At 39.8% G+C, this 12,677-nt stretch overlaps 1 protein-coding gene and 1 non-coding gene across 7 annotated transcripts in view; one reads left to right on the forward strand and one right to left on the reverse strand.

Annotated features, from left to right (window-relative positions):
* The window catches only part of TENM1 (teneurin transmembrane protein 1), a 1,637,812-nt gene that overhangs the window by 569,767 nt on the left and 1,055,368 nt on the right, over positions 1 to 12,677 (reverse strand). The gene's annotated exons all lie outside the window — the stretch shown is intronic.
* Positions 172 to 279, forward strand: LOC141503713 (U6 spliceosomal RNA). Its single transcript, XR_012473041.1, has one exon. It is a non-coding gene; the product is annotated as a U6 spliceosomal RNA (small nuclear RNA).

A 12,677-nucleotide genomic window follows, 5' to 3' on the forward strand; every position in this document is an offset into this window, starting at 1 on the left:
GGGATTAAAAGAAGCAAAATAAAAGAGAAATGGCTCTGAAATCTCTAACATTGATGACCAGGAAGACTGGAGATAAGAAAGTGAATAACACATAGTAAGGGCTTAATAAACGTTTGTTGGCTCATCGACAGGTTTGTAGGAGGGGGGTAAATTTAGATGAAAAGACAATGAGTGTTCACTTAAGCAGCGCACATACTAAAATTGGAACTGTACAGACAAGATGAGCATGGCCCCTATGCAAGAACGCCATGCTAAATTCGTGAAGCCTTCTATATTTATTTTTAAAAAGATAATGAGTTTAGCTTCTCAAATAAAAATCTCTACATTGTTATAAAGTTTGAGAAGGGCTTCACATATACTTTCTCATTTGAGCTTCTCAACACTCTTATGAAGTATCTTTGGAATTAATTATTCAAAAGAAGCAGCTGTTGGTACTCTAGTTTTTAGAGTGCTGGGCCTGGTATCTGGGAAGGCCTGAGTTCAAATGTGGCCTCGGACACTTGTTATGTTACCCTAAGCAAGGCAGGTAACCCCTAAGGCAGGTCAATTTTTTTTTCCCTCAGCTTGTTTACCCGGAAAATGGTAATGATAATAAGAGCATCTATCTTCCAGGGTTGTTGTGAGAATCAAAGGAGTTAATACTTGGAAAAAGTACCAAAGTCTTTGTGACTCCAACCACTGTAACACAGTCACTTATATCTGGGTCAGGCCCAGCTAGGAAGCCTAAGCTCCAGGCCTTTCCCTGAAGACTTGATCTTTCTTGCAGGTAGGCAGGGGTAAGAAGGCCCTGCTGATGGCCATAAGCTGTGCTTTGGAGATGGACATAAGGCTATCTATTGCTGCAATGAGCAAATGTCAGATGTACCAGATGTATTCTGGCCTAGGGGAAAGAATCCTAGGTGAGCAGTCAGGAGACCAGGGCTGCAATTCTGGGCTATAGCCACTCTCTGGGTGTCAGTTTCCACATCTGTAAGCTGTGGATAATCTTACCTCTCTTATCTCTCCCACACAGCTGGCACGAGGACTGATTTTTCTTAAAAGGTACTTGAATTTTGAAAATATATAAAAGCATTATGACCAAATAGTAGAAAGTCCCTTCCACAGTCTGCAGAACTCGGCTAATCAATTAAATATTCACCAACAGTTCTGCAGCTCATTGTCTTTTCGACCTTGGGGAAGTGATTAGCTTTCTCTGGACCTCAGTTTTCTCATTTATAGAGATGTGCTTCCCTAGTATATCACTGGTCACTAGCATCCTTACAGTTGTGTGGTTCTACGATTCTCTTTTCCCACACCTTCTGAGGATGAACAGGCCCTACATGTGGAAAAAGGAATGGAAGAGGAGTGGTTGTGTAACTTCTCTCCTGGATGCCAGGGAACAGACTAGGCAACACCAGGAAGTGGGCCAACTAGTTCTGGGAATCTGTGGAATCAAGGAGTAACTCAGGAGAAAAATACTCTCTCAGATATTTAGGAGTCTCTTGAATAATTTGGGGAAAACCCTCGGAAATGGAAAATGATGAGCATACTAGGGAAGGAGAATATGGGGTGACAGCTAATTCTGCGAGCAGGAAGGCTAACAAATGGAGAGTGAATCAGAAGGGAAATGCAACTAATCGTTGATAGTCAAGCAACCCAAAATACAGCCTTGAGTCCTTCCCCATCATCTCTCTATTTCCACAGTTGCCACCCTCACCTTTCTTCGTTTTACTGCAAAAGCTTCTGAAATGGTCTCACTGCCTTCTCTAGCATACCTGCCAACTCAGTTGAGGAAGTGTTTTTCCCCAAGTGTTACTCACCTACTGAATAAACTCCAGTAGCTCCCTATCACCTTAAAGATCAAATATAAATTTCCCTGTTTGATAGTCCAAGTTCTCCACAACTTGCCTTCATTTTACCTTTCCAGAGGACCCCTCCACAGAGACTTTTCTCTAGTCAGACCAGCCATCTTGCTTTTCCTCATGTGACACTCTATCTCTGATGTCCATTTCTCTTTTGAGGCTGTTGTCCATGCCTGGAACACATTATCCCTACCCCCACCTCTTGGAATTCCTGTTTTACTTTGAGACTACTTTCTACTTAAGGTCTTGCCTGCTTCTCCTAGGTGCTTGCTGCCTCCATTTTCATTAGCTTATATCTGGTTTGTATGTATTTCATACACACCTACATTGTGCCTCAATCATTACAATGCAAGCTTCATGAGGGCAGGGATTGTTTCATTTTCCTCTTTGTATTCCCAGAGCCTAGCATAGTACTGACACAGAGTAGGTAAATACCTAATAAATGCTCATTAGTTAATCTACTTTTCAGGAAAATATCTGACAGATTTTCTCTGACCTATGCAACCAAAGGGCTGAGCATTCTTGGTAAGTCTGGCATGAAGCAGAGCCTTTAAGGATGACTGTAGATCTGAGCTAATTCTGGATAGGCAGGGAGGTAAGAGACTATGAAGGACCTTGACAGACAAGTTAGAGAGACTGGGTCTTACTCAGTAGGCACCAAGTAACTAATGTTAGACTTTGGACAGTGATGTAATCAGACTCATGCCCAAGGGTGATTCATTGGGTCACAGTAGGAAAGAAAGCACAGAGCAACTTAAGAGATTGGAGGCAGAAGGAAATTATATTAATATAGGAATGAAGAAAGACCTATATAAAATGGCAATGGGGTTATGGGGCTAGGGCACAGATGAAAGAGAGACTGGGGAGGAAGAACTGACAGGAAATGGTAACTCATCAAATATGGAAAGTGAGAGATGAGCAAGAGTCAAAGATAACCTAGAGATTTTGAACAAATTTGAGGGGAAAGATGCTGATTTCAAGACATGTTGAGGTGGAGGTCTTGCTAGGACATTCAGTTTGAGATGTCCAAGAAGAAACTGGAAATGTGTACTCAGGAGGAGGGACTGGTCAGGGTTGAAGGCTTGAGATTTACCTGTACAGAGATGATAGTTGAAGCCATCAGAGAATATTTCTTGATGCCACCTTGAGTCATTAGTTTCCATTTGAACAGTTCTAATTTTCAAGGAGTTACGTTTTTTTAGCAAAGTTTTGTACCTCTTTTTCCAAGCTCTTATTTCTTTTTTATGTCTTTCTTTCCTAGCTCTTGTCTCATTTCCCATTCTTTCCTCTCAGGCTTTCATTTTTTTTAGGTTGTTTTTTTTTTTTGCAAAGCAAATGGACTTAAGTGGCTTGCCCAAGGCCATACAGCTAGGTAATTATTAAGTGTTTGAGGCTGGATTTGAACTCAGGTACTCCTGACTCCAGGGCCAGGTCTCAATCCACTGCACCACCTAGCTGCCCATCTCATTTGGGTTTTAAAATAATTTTTAGCTCCTTCATTAACTGTTCCTTTATTTCTTTTAAGAATTCTTGTTGGACATGTGTTCAAGTTGAGTTTTTCTTTGAGATTTTGCTTGTACATGTCTTTGAGTCAGTCTCTTCTTTTAGGTTTGTGTCCCGTCATAGTATCTCTTTATGGTGGGGTTTTTCTTTTGCTTGTTTGTTCAATCCTCCAGGCTCCTTCTTGACTTTGGTCTTGATAGTAGTACTGGACTCTGTTCATTTTGGGGCAGGGAGATGTCCAACTTGAGCTTCTGACTTCTTTTATCCTTCTGCTGCTTTCACAGCTCTGGCTGGAGACCTACTAGTGCTCCAAAGTGATGTGAACTGGGCGGGGGGAGGATAGGGAGAAGTCTATTCCCTATGTTCCTGACCCAGATTTGAGTGTTTCTGCTTGTTTATGGTTGGAAATTTTAGTATACTGCTCTTTGACTTAGCCACTCTTGGCCTGGTGAGAGGCTCCCCTCTGCACTGAGAAATAGTGCTCTGCTCCTAGGATCAGAGCCAAATAGATACTGGTTGTTTCCTGGAACTTGTTCTGTTCTCAGTACACAACTAGAGGCAACACTCAAAAGTGCTCCTTTCCATCTTAAATCTATGACCTTTAGTGGAAGACAAACTGCACCTGAAGTCTGCTTCAGGAACCTCTAGAATTTTCATCTGCCTCAGTGCTTCATGTTCTGTCAATGCCAAAGCACTGAAATGCTCCCTGCTGCCACATACCTCTTGGCCAGATCCCTTCTTCAGTGTCTACAGACTCTTCCTAAGCCACCCTGGGTGAGAAAAATGACTCATCATGACTCTTTCTTGGCTTTACTAATCAGAATCTTCTAGTGAATTTTCTAGATCTTTGTTGAGGAGAAGTAAGGGGCTAGCTAAACTCTGATGCTTCTCATTCTGTCCATCTTTGCCAGTAGAATGTACGAATCAATCAACGAACATTTTAGTAGCATCCACATGTCAGACATTGAGCTAGGCAATGGGGAGGCAAAGACAAATGGTATAGTCTACGCTCTCCAGGAGCTTATGTTCTATCAGATGTAAGACAGATGGATGAAAGAGACAATAAAGAAAGTATGTAAGAGAGATGGGAAGAGAGGTAAGGAAAAAGAAGTAGGAAAAGGAGATGCAATCTAGGAGTTTATAACCCCTATTAGGGCTCTGTAGACAGATTTCAGGGGATCTGTGAATATAACCCAATTTTTAAACATTCTAATTCAGAAATTATATTTTGATAAAATTGATTTCCTTTTCTTCTGAGAAGGGGCTTATGACATACAAAAAAGGGAAGCTGATGCAGGAGAGACTATAAGGGAGGATGGGTTAGTTTCCTGAATCATCAGTTAACTCAGTGGAAGTGTCCAACCTCACTAAATTCCTACTTGCCCCACTTTTCACTGGCTCCTTTTTCTGATCTCTGCTTCAGGTGAGTGTTTCCCTGTAAGTGTTGTTTATGGACTTCTCATTTCTTCCTGTTTTGTCTCTATTTACAGTTTTCTCCACGGTAATTCCTTCAAACTATACCTGTGAAGATCACTGTGCTAGACGAGTGGCATGCACAGTGGTAGACCAGGGACTGTTGCGTTTTGCTAGACATGCTGTACCATGGTTTAGGCGACCAAGAGTGGGGTTTCTGCCCACCTTGGGCCTACAAGACCATGATGGTAAGATTACTTATTCTGCACTGGTTTTCTGGCACATGATTTTCACTTAACTCTTGCCCTATGTGGGGAGGTCTCCTTTCCCATCTTTACATCCAAGCTGAATTAACAATACAATTACCACAAGGAGCAATTCCATCTCTGACTTAAGCAATTAGAATTTGAATCTGTGAGCAAACGCACAGGGTCTTGTAGTTCAGTTTGCTGTTTGGAAGTAGGTATGGTGTCTTTTTCCTGACAAGCAGAGTCAATGTTTATCTCAGGTTTGACTGCTATTTTACAATAACTGAAAAAAGGATTGAATTATTGTTCTGTGAAAAGATGTGATTTGAGAGAACTGCCACATATTATGGCTTCTTTGTATCTAGTCCTTCTTGTGAAGGCTCCTATTTCTTACATATTCTATAACCTGTCTCCTGACAAGATGTAATAAAGCAACATTTTCAGCATTAGATTTTCTGTAGGTAAAATGAAATAAAATATCCTGGACTTGAGAGTAGCTAGTGCACTTAAGTATATTCTGTATTCTTGAAAAGGAGAGAACGAAATACTACAACAGTTTTCAGTCCTTGATAATGGTTTTGTGGGGGGGGGGGAGCATTATAGAAAACAGTGATATGGACTGAAGGGACCGTATAAGTGTGTAAATTATTACACCACTGAGACCCCGCTGGCCTAATTATATCTAGAACTAAGGTCAACATTTTCTTCAATTTATTATTTATAAAGCTCTTATTGCTATTGCTTCTACAATTATACAAAGTCCTGCCCCTCTAAGACACACGCACACACACACACACACCCCTCTGAGTCTCAATTTCTGCTTCTATAAAATGATTTTCCTAATACCTGTAGTCCCTACATTGCAGAGCTGTTGGGAGGATAAAATGAGAACGTCTGTAAAGTGCTGTATAAACCTTAAAATGTGGTATCATTATCAGATACTATTTCTCTTCCAAGTAGCCTTTCTTCTAGACCTTTCTTCAGCATTCCCAAAGACAACACCTTAGTCCAATATTTGTCTTATAGTTTGGTGAATTCTGTTTCACAGTGATAGTAAGAGCTGTCTCCTCTCACCTGGGGTGCTAAGTCATTTGTAGACAAGAATTTGATTCTGGATCAGGGTTCTGTGTGTAGCAGAGCAGCTCCCTCACTGTGATCTATCACCTAATGTCCTAATGATACCAAATGGTTGAAGAACCTTGTTGATATGGGAAAGACCTGATTCTAAAAGATCAAGGTCTCTCATTTTTCACCAGCCATCCTGATCTTACTATGTCAGGTCATTGGGCTCACATGGGATAATGAGAATAGCAAGAGGGGACAATTCCCCAATACTTTAATTAATCTTATGTCCAAGTCACGGTATCACTTTCCTGATGTCATGTTCTTCTTCCATACCTAAGAACAACAACTAACCAATATATAACCAGACTGCTATAAAAGTCTCCTATCTGGCCTCCTCTTCAGACTCTTCTTCCTTTTCATGACTTTCAAGGCCATTACAACTGTTCAAACGTGTTGGCATTTCCCAAGATGTCTGCCATGTTAACTAACAAACACAATTCCTCTGTCTCCAGGGTCCTTAACTCTCCTTTTTTCTCATCAGAATCTTACTGATCCTGCAACTGTGGGGATCATGGTGTTGGAACAGATTGCTGAGTTCATTTTGTTCAAAATGAAATCGTGAATGCTATCTAGAACATCCTCAACAAATGAATATATTTCTTCTGTTTAAAAACTTCCAGTGAAAAAGAACTTACTATTAACCAGGGTAATTGATTTTCACTTTTGGATTTTGTTTGTATCACTGACCCTCCTTGCACTTTTGTGAAGCCCAATGACTCCTTCTCAGCATAATGTTTTTAAATACATAAAATAAAATACACAAGATTACAAAGGGAACATAATATTGAAGTAGTTTATCTTAAGAAACAGAGCAAAACCAAACCCAAAAATCAGCTTCACAGATTCCAAATAAGAAACTTCTGGGACAGATTGAACTTTTGGGAAGTTTTCTCATACACTGGGTCAAAATCTGCTTTCCTGACTCATATTCAGTGGTCAGGTTCATCACCCTGAGGCTACAGTGAAAACAATTTCTATTCTCTCAGTTTAAATGAAAATTCAGATACATTATAACTGTGTGAGCCTGTCACTTAACCTCTGTCTTCCTCAGGTCCCTTGTATGTAAAATGGGAATATTAATTCTCAATGTTGTAGTTATTTTTTCCAATTACATACAAAGATACTTTTCACAATTTATCTTTTTATAAGATTTTGAGTTCCACAGTTTTCTACGTTACTCCTTTCCCACCCCACTCATAACAGCAAACAATCTGATATAGGTTATACATGTACAATCATGTTTAAAATTCTTCCATATTTGTCATGTTGTAAAAGAAGAATCAGAATGAAAGGGAAAAACATGAGAAAATTAAAAAAAAACAAACACATCTTTAAAAAAATAAACATAGTATGCTTTGGTCTGCATTCAGATGCTATGTTTGTTTTTTTCTGGATGTGGATGGCACTTTCCATCACAAGTCTTAGAATTGTCCTTGATCACTGAACTACTGAGCGCAGCTAGCTAAGTCCATTGGAGTTGATGCTCACACAATGTTGCTGATAATGTGTACAATGTTCTCCTGGTTATGCTCATTTCACTCAGTATCAGTTCAGGTAAGTCTTTCCAGGTTTTTCTGAAGTCTGCCTGCTCATAGTCTCTTACCTAACAACATACTCCTTCCCATTCACTTAACACAATTTTTCAGCCAGGAAAAAATAATTCTGATAAAATAAGATACTACTCATAAAGAACTTTGCAAATCTTAAAGCATTATATGAGTGTTAACTCACAAATGTATTTTTATTCTACATTTTAGCTCTTCAAATTATATGCTCTATCAAAATTTTCTCTTCCGCAGGACAGACCATTGAACTGATTTTTATGACTTAAACTTGAAAAAATTTGGTAATATACCCTGGTCTTAGAGTCAGAAAAAACATAGGTACAAGTCCTTTGCCTCCACTTACTACTTGTGGAATCTTATGTATGATCCTTGAATCTCATTTTCTTCACATGTAAAACACAGAGAATACCTGTTTGCATGTCAAAGTCCTTCACATTTTGACTCCAGCTTCCATTTGCCAAAATTATTTCATGTCACTGCCCTTCTTGTACGCATGCCCTACTACTTGTTCAGTCATTGCAGCTGTGCTAACTCTTCCTTATCCCAATTGGGGTTTTAGTGGCAAAGATATTGGAGTGGTTTGCTATTTCCTTCTCTAGCTCATTTAACAGATGAGGAAACTGAGACACACGCGGTGAAGTGACTTGCCCAAAGTGACATAGCTAGTAAGTATCTGTGGCCAGATTTGAACTTGGGAACAGTAATCTTCCCAATTCAAAGGGTAGGGGTCTCCACTACAGCACCACATATATGTGCTGCAGCATCCAATAAAATTGGCTAGCTTTCCATTTCCTCATGGATGACAATCCATCTCTAGCCTCAGTACCTTTATCCAGGCTGTGTCTGCTCTTCCTTCCTACCTCTTAGAATTCTGAGCTTCCATCAAAGCTCCTTTAGGCACTCCTATAGGAAATCTCTGCATGAAGTTCTAAAAACAACTTTACATTCTTCCCTATTAAATTGTAATTTTGTGGCTTTAGTCTCCTTTTCCAGTCTGCTGAGATATTTTTGTCTTGTGACTCTGCCATTTAATCAATCTTCTGTTTTGTCCAGCTATGATCTCACCTCTACCAAAAGTTCTATTCTTCCAGTGACCTTACAATCACCCTTAGGGTTAACTACTAACTTGCTTTCTTTGTTTCACGTATGAAAGCTTTGTCATTCCCAAACAACTGTAAGTTCCATGAAAGCCCAAATCTTATCTGATGCTCTTTTCATAGTCTCTTCTATGCTAGTCTAGAGCTAGGTACACAGTTGGTACTCAACACAATATATTTTGTGGTTGATAGACCGTTAAATAGATCCATTGTTTCAGACATTTGGCTTAACTGACGTCAGAGATGATATGACATACCCATTACTATCAGCTCCTTTTACAAGTATAATATGGCTGGAACTTTCATTGGTTTTAAATGGTCCTAAATATTTCTCCAAATTTGGATTAGATCCATTTGGCTACTAAGAGACTGGTAAACTGCCACCTCATAATAAATAATTCCCTGAGAATAGCAATATTTTACTTCTCTTCTTACAAATGTTTCCAGCTCTAATTTACCAAAAATTGCCATGAGATCTCTGGGATTAATGCTGGCTTCCTTGCTGATCATATCACATTTCAGTGCACATGAGATTAAAATTAGTCAAATAACACCTATAAAGTAATAGCATTATACAAGGTGATGAGAAGGTACCAAATAATTTTCTCTACAAAGAAAATGAATTTGCTAAAGGCTAATAACTTCCTTCCATTTTGAATTTGCATCATCATCACTGAAATTTGGATTCAGTCCTTGGCTTCAGTCATGCCACAATCATTCCCTTGAAATTAAAAACAAAGAATCAAGTTTTCACAACATGAAGAACAGCCACATTTCTGGTTGACCATCCTGCATTATGGCAGTGTTTTCCTTCAAAATGGTTAACTAAAGCCTCTGATGACAGTAGTTCTCAGAATTTTAGTGTCACTTCTATTCCAGGAAAATCAAGAGTACAAAAGAAGAACAAATACATGCAACATGGCTGCTCTTCCAATGTTGGATTCTCCACACCCCACTCTTTAACATTACAAATGGTATTAAGGCCTCCTCTTGAATTTGGGCCCCAAATGTGTAATTTCATTTTTCTTGTTGGGTCTGGTGTTGCCCTTCACATACCAAGATGATGCCACTTAGCCAAGGTCAACAGGAAGTTACTTAATTTTACCAATATTAATTGGAGGTCTCTCCTAATTCACTCACAATCTTTTATTTAGTCTCCCTTAAAATCAATTCCCCAGATACACTTAAGGTTGGGGACGGGGAATGCCCCATACGTATTTGGGCCACTGGAATTCATAGGGAGTGAGACTGATTGTCTCGTACTAGGTGCACACAATTCTCCAAAGATGTCCCTATGTATTCCTTCGTCCAGAACTCTGCTCATGGCTTTTCCCCCTTCTGCCCATTCTTTCTTGAGCACATCAGGCTAAAGGAATCATTCCTACCTCTGTTAGATTTCATGTTACTTGTTCTCTGGAATTCTGATACATGATCAATCAATCACGATTTATAAAGATATAAAGAGAAATATAAAGATATAAAGGGAAATAATTAACAGGGGTAAAGCACTAGAGTTAACTGAAGGTTGGGAAAAGCTTCCTGTAGAAGATGTTTCTTTTGTTTGGAACTTAAAGAAGTAAGAAAAGTCGGTAGGAATAGGAGAGAGAGCATGGGAGCCTGAGAGAAAAAATTACCAGCCATGCAATTTCTTGTTTATGGAAACACAAGGTCAGTGTCATTGGCCCAATGTGGTGAGAAATAGGTATAAGGTTAGAAAGTTAGGAGTGGAGAGGTACATAATAATGGGCATAAAAAATATACATTAAAAAATCCAAACATATTTGATCCTGGGATTGATAGTAAGCCAATTGGAATTTATTGAATGGATCAGAGGAGTAATACAGTAGAATCTGTGCTTTAGAAGGATCACTTTGGCATTTGAGTGGAGGATTGATTAGAGAGGGGAAAAGTACTTGAGGTAGGAAGATCCATCAATAGGCTATTGAAATAGTTCATGAGTGAGGTGACAAGGGACTGTACCAGCTGGTGGCACTGTCAAAGGAAAGAAGGGGGTATTTTCAGGAGATATATTAAAGGTGAAATTGATAGGCCTAAGTTGCAGATTCGATATAGTAAGAGTAGCAAAGAGTTGAGGATAACACCCATGTTGGGAGTCTGAGGGACTGAGAGGATGGTGATTCCCTCCACAGGAATAGGCTAAGAAGGAAAGGGGTAGGTTCAGGAGGCAATATAACAGCTCTTTGTTTCTATCATATGTCTGTTTAATGGGAATATTCTCTCACGTCAACTAAATGGTAAATTCCTTGAGGGCAAAGACTGCATCTGATACTTTTTTTGTGTCCTTCGCTTTCCCTTATTTAGCACTCTGTACAAGAAATGGTCTACTATTGGAGACAATGATGGTGTCAGTGATTGCAGTGACATTGGCATCACAGTATAGTTGAAAGGGCCCTACATTTGGTGTCAGATATATTTATGACCACTTCAAACTCCAATCTGACCAGAGATAGTTTGTGTGACATTGATTAAGTCATTAGACTACTCTATTTAATATTCTAGAAAATGGAAAGATTTGACAAAATGATCTCCAAGATGCCTATCATCTCTAATGTTCTGAGATTCTCTAGGTCTTTCTCCCTCTCTGATTCTCAAGTGCCATATCTGGAAATAAGGACTCAAAAAGTACTCTATAAACCTTAAAACAGTACATGAATATAAAATTAATATCACCCTCCAACCCTGGGCAATTTTGTTATTGTATGGTAAACTCTTCTGGTGGAGGTGTTTTGTGTCTGTGTGTGTGTGTGTCATCCTTCTTTTAGATGGCTTACAGTAACTAAGGAGCTACCAGAAATTTGCCTTTTTGTAACTTTTACCTGCTGCTCCTGGCACTGCTCTCTCAGTTCAAGCAGAACAAGTCTAAAACCTTATGCCCATAACAACCCTTCGATACTTAAAAACAACCTCCCTATTCCTTTCCCTGTCTCCCTCAATCCAAGTAATCTAACTGACTCAGACATGCCATCATTAGAAAATACTGGGCATGCTGTTAGAGGGGTTACTCATTTGCTTCTAACAGTAAGCTATCCTATGAAGGATTTTCTACCCCTGTGCGTTGGCTCTAGACCCAGTCTGCTTGTTTTGAGTTCTGTGGCAATGTTTCTTATCCCTCACCAGTCAGGAGAGGCTGCTCCAATCATCTCCCCTGCCCATTTAGAGGAGACTTCTTTCTAGCATACTTTCTATCTGGTGAAGGTGGTACTCTCAATTCATTTCCTGTCTCCACTGGGACCTTAGCACCCAAGTAAAAAGAGATCTCTGCAGAGGGCTACCATCCCTGAAGATAAGGACAGTAGATTTCCTCTTCTGCTTTCAAAAGGTCAGGCAGCAGAACAGCCCCACCCCATCTTCTCCTAGAAATTCTGTGGGTGTCTCTGTGGATATTCATCCATTTAAGAGAGACAGTCCTTTGCATTTGTAGATGGTCTTTAAACTTCTTCACATTTTTAGCTTTCCTATGCATCTGCAAATGGATGCTATAAAGTATTAGTACTTCATTTCATCCTCCCAGCATGCCTGTGAAGTAGACAGAGCAGAGGGACAGGATAATTATCAGTAGTTACAGATGGGGAAAGTGAAGTTGGGGAACACACTCAAGCTCACAGAGATTGAGTTGGCCGAAGGACTTGAATGGGAACCCAGGTGGGCTGACGCCTAGTTCCTAACTCTGCATGCTCCAACAGTACCTCACCTGAAGAGAGCCAGACCATGTGACATGCTGGTTGTTTCTCAAGTAACTACCTACGTCAGTTCAGCGTCCTGTCCATTTGACTTAACTGCATCAGAGCTCTGTTTATGGGAAGGAGGCACTCAGATGAAATAAAAAGGAGGAAGTGGCAGAATGTTGGGACATATGGCATGCTT

Source organism: Macrotis lagotis, chromosome X (assembly GCF_037893015.1).
Source record: "Macrotis lagotis isolate mMagLag1 chromosome X, bilby.v1.9.chrom.fasta, whole genome shotgun sequence".
Taxonomy (NCBI): domain Eukaryota; kingdom Metazoa; phylum Chordata; class Mammalia; order Peramelemorphia; family Peramelidae; genus Macrotis; species Macrotis lagotis.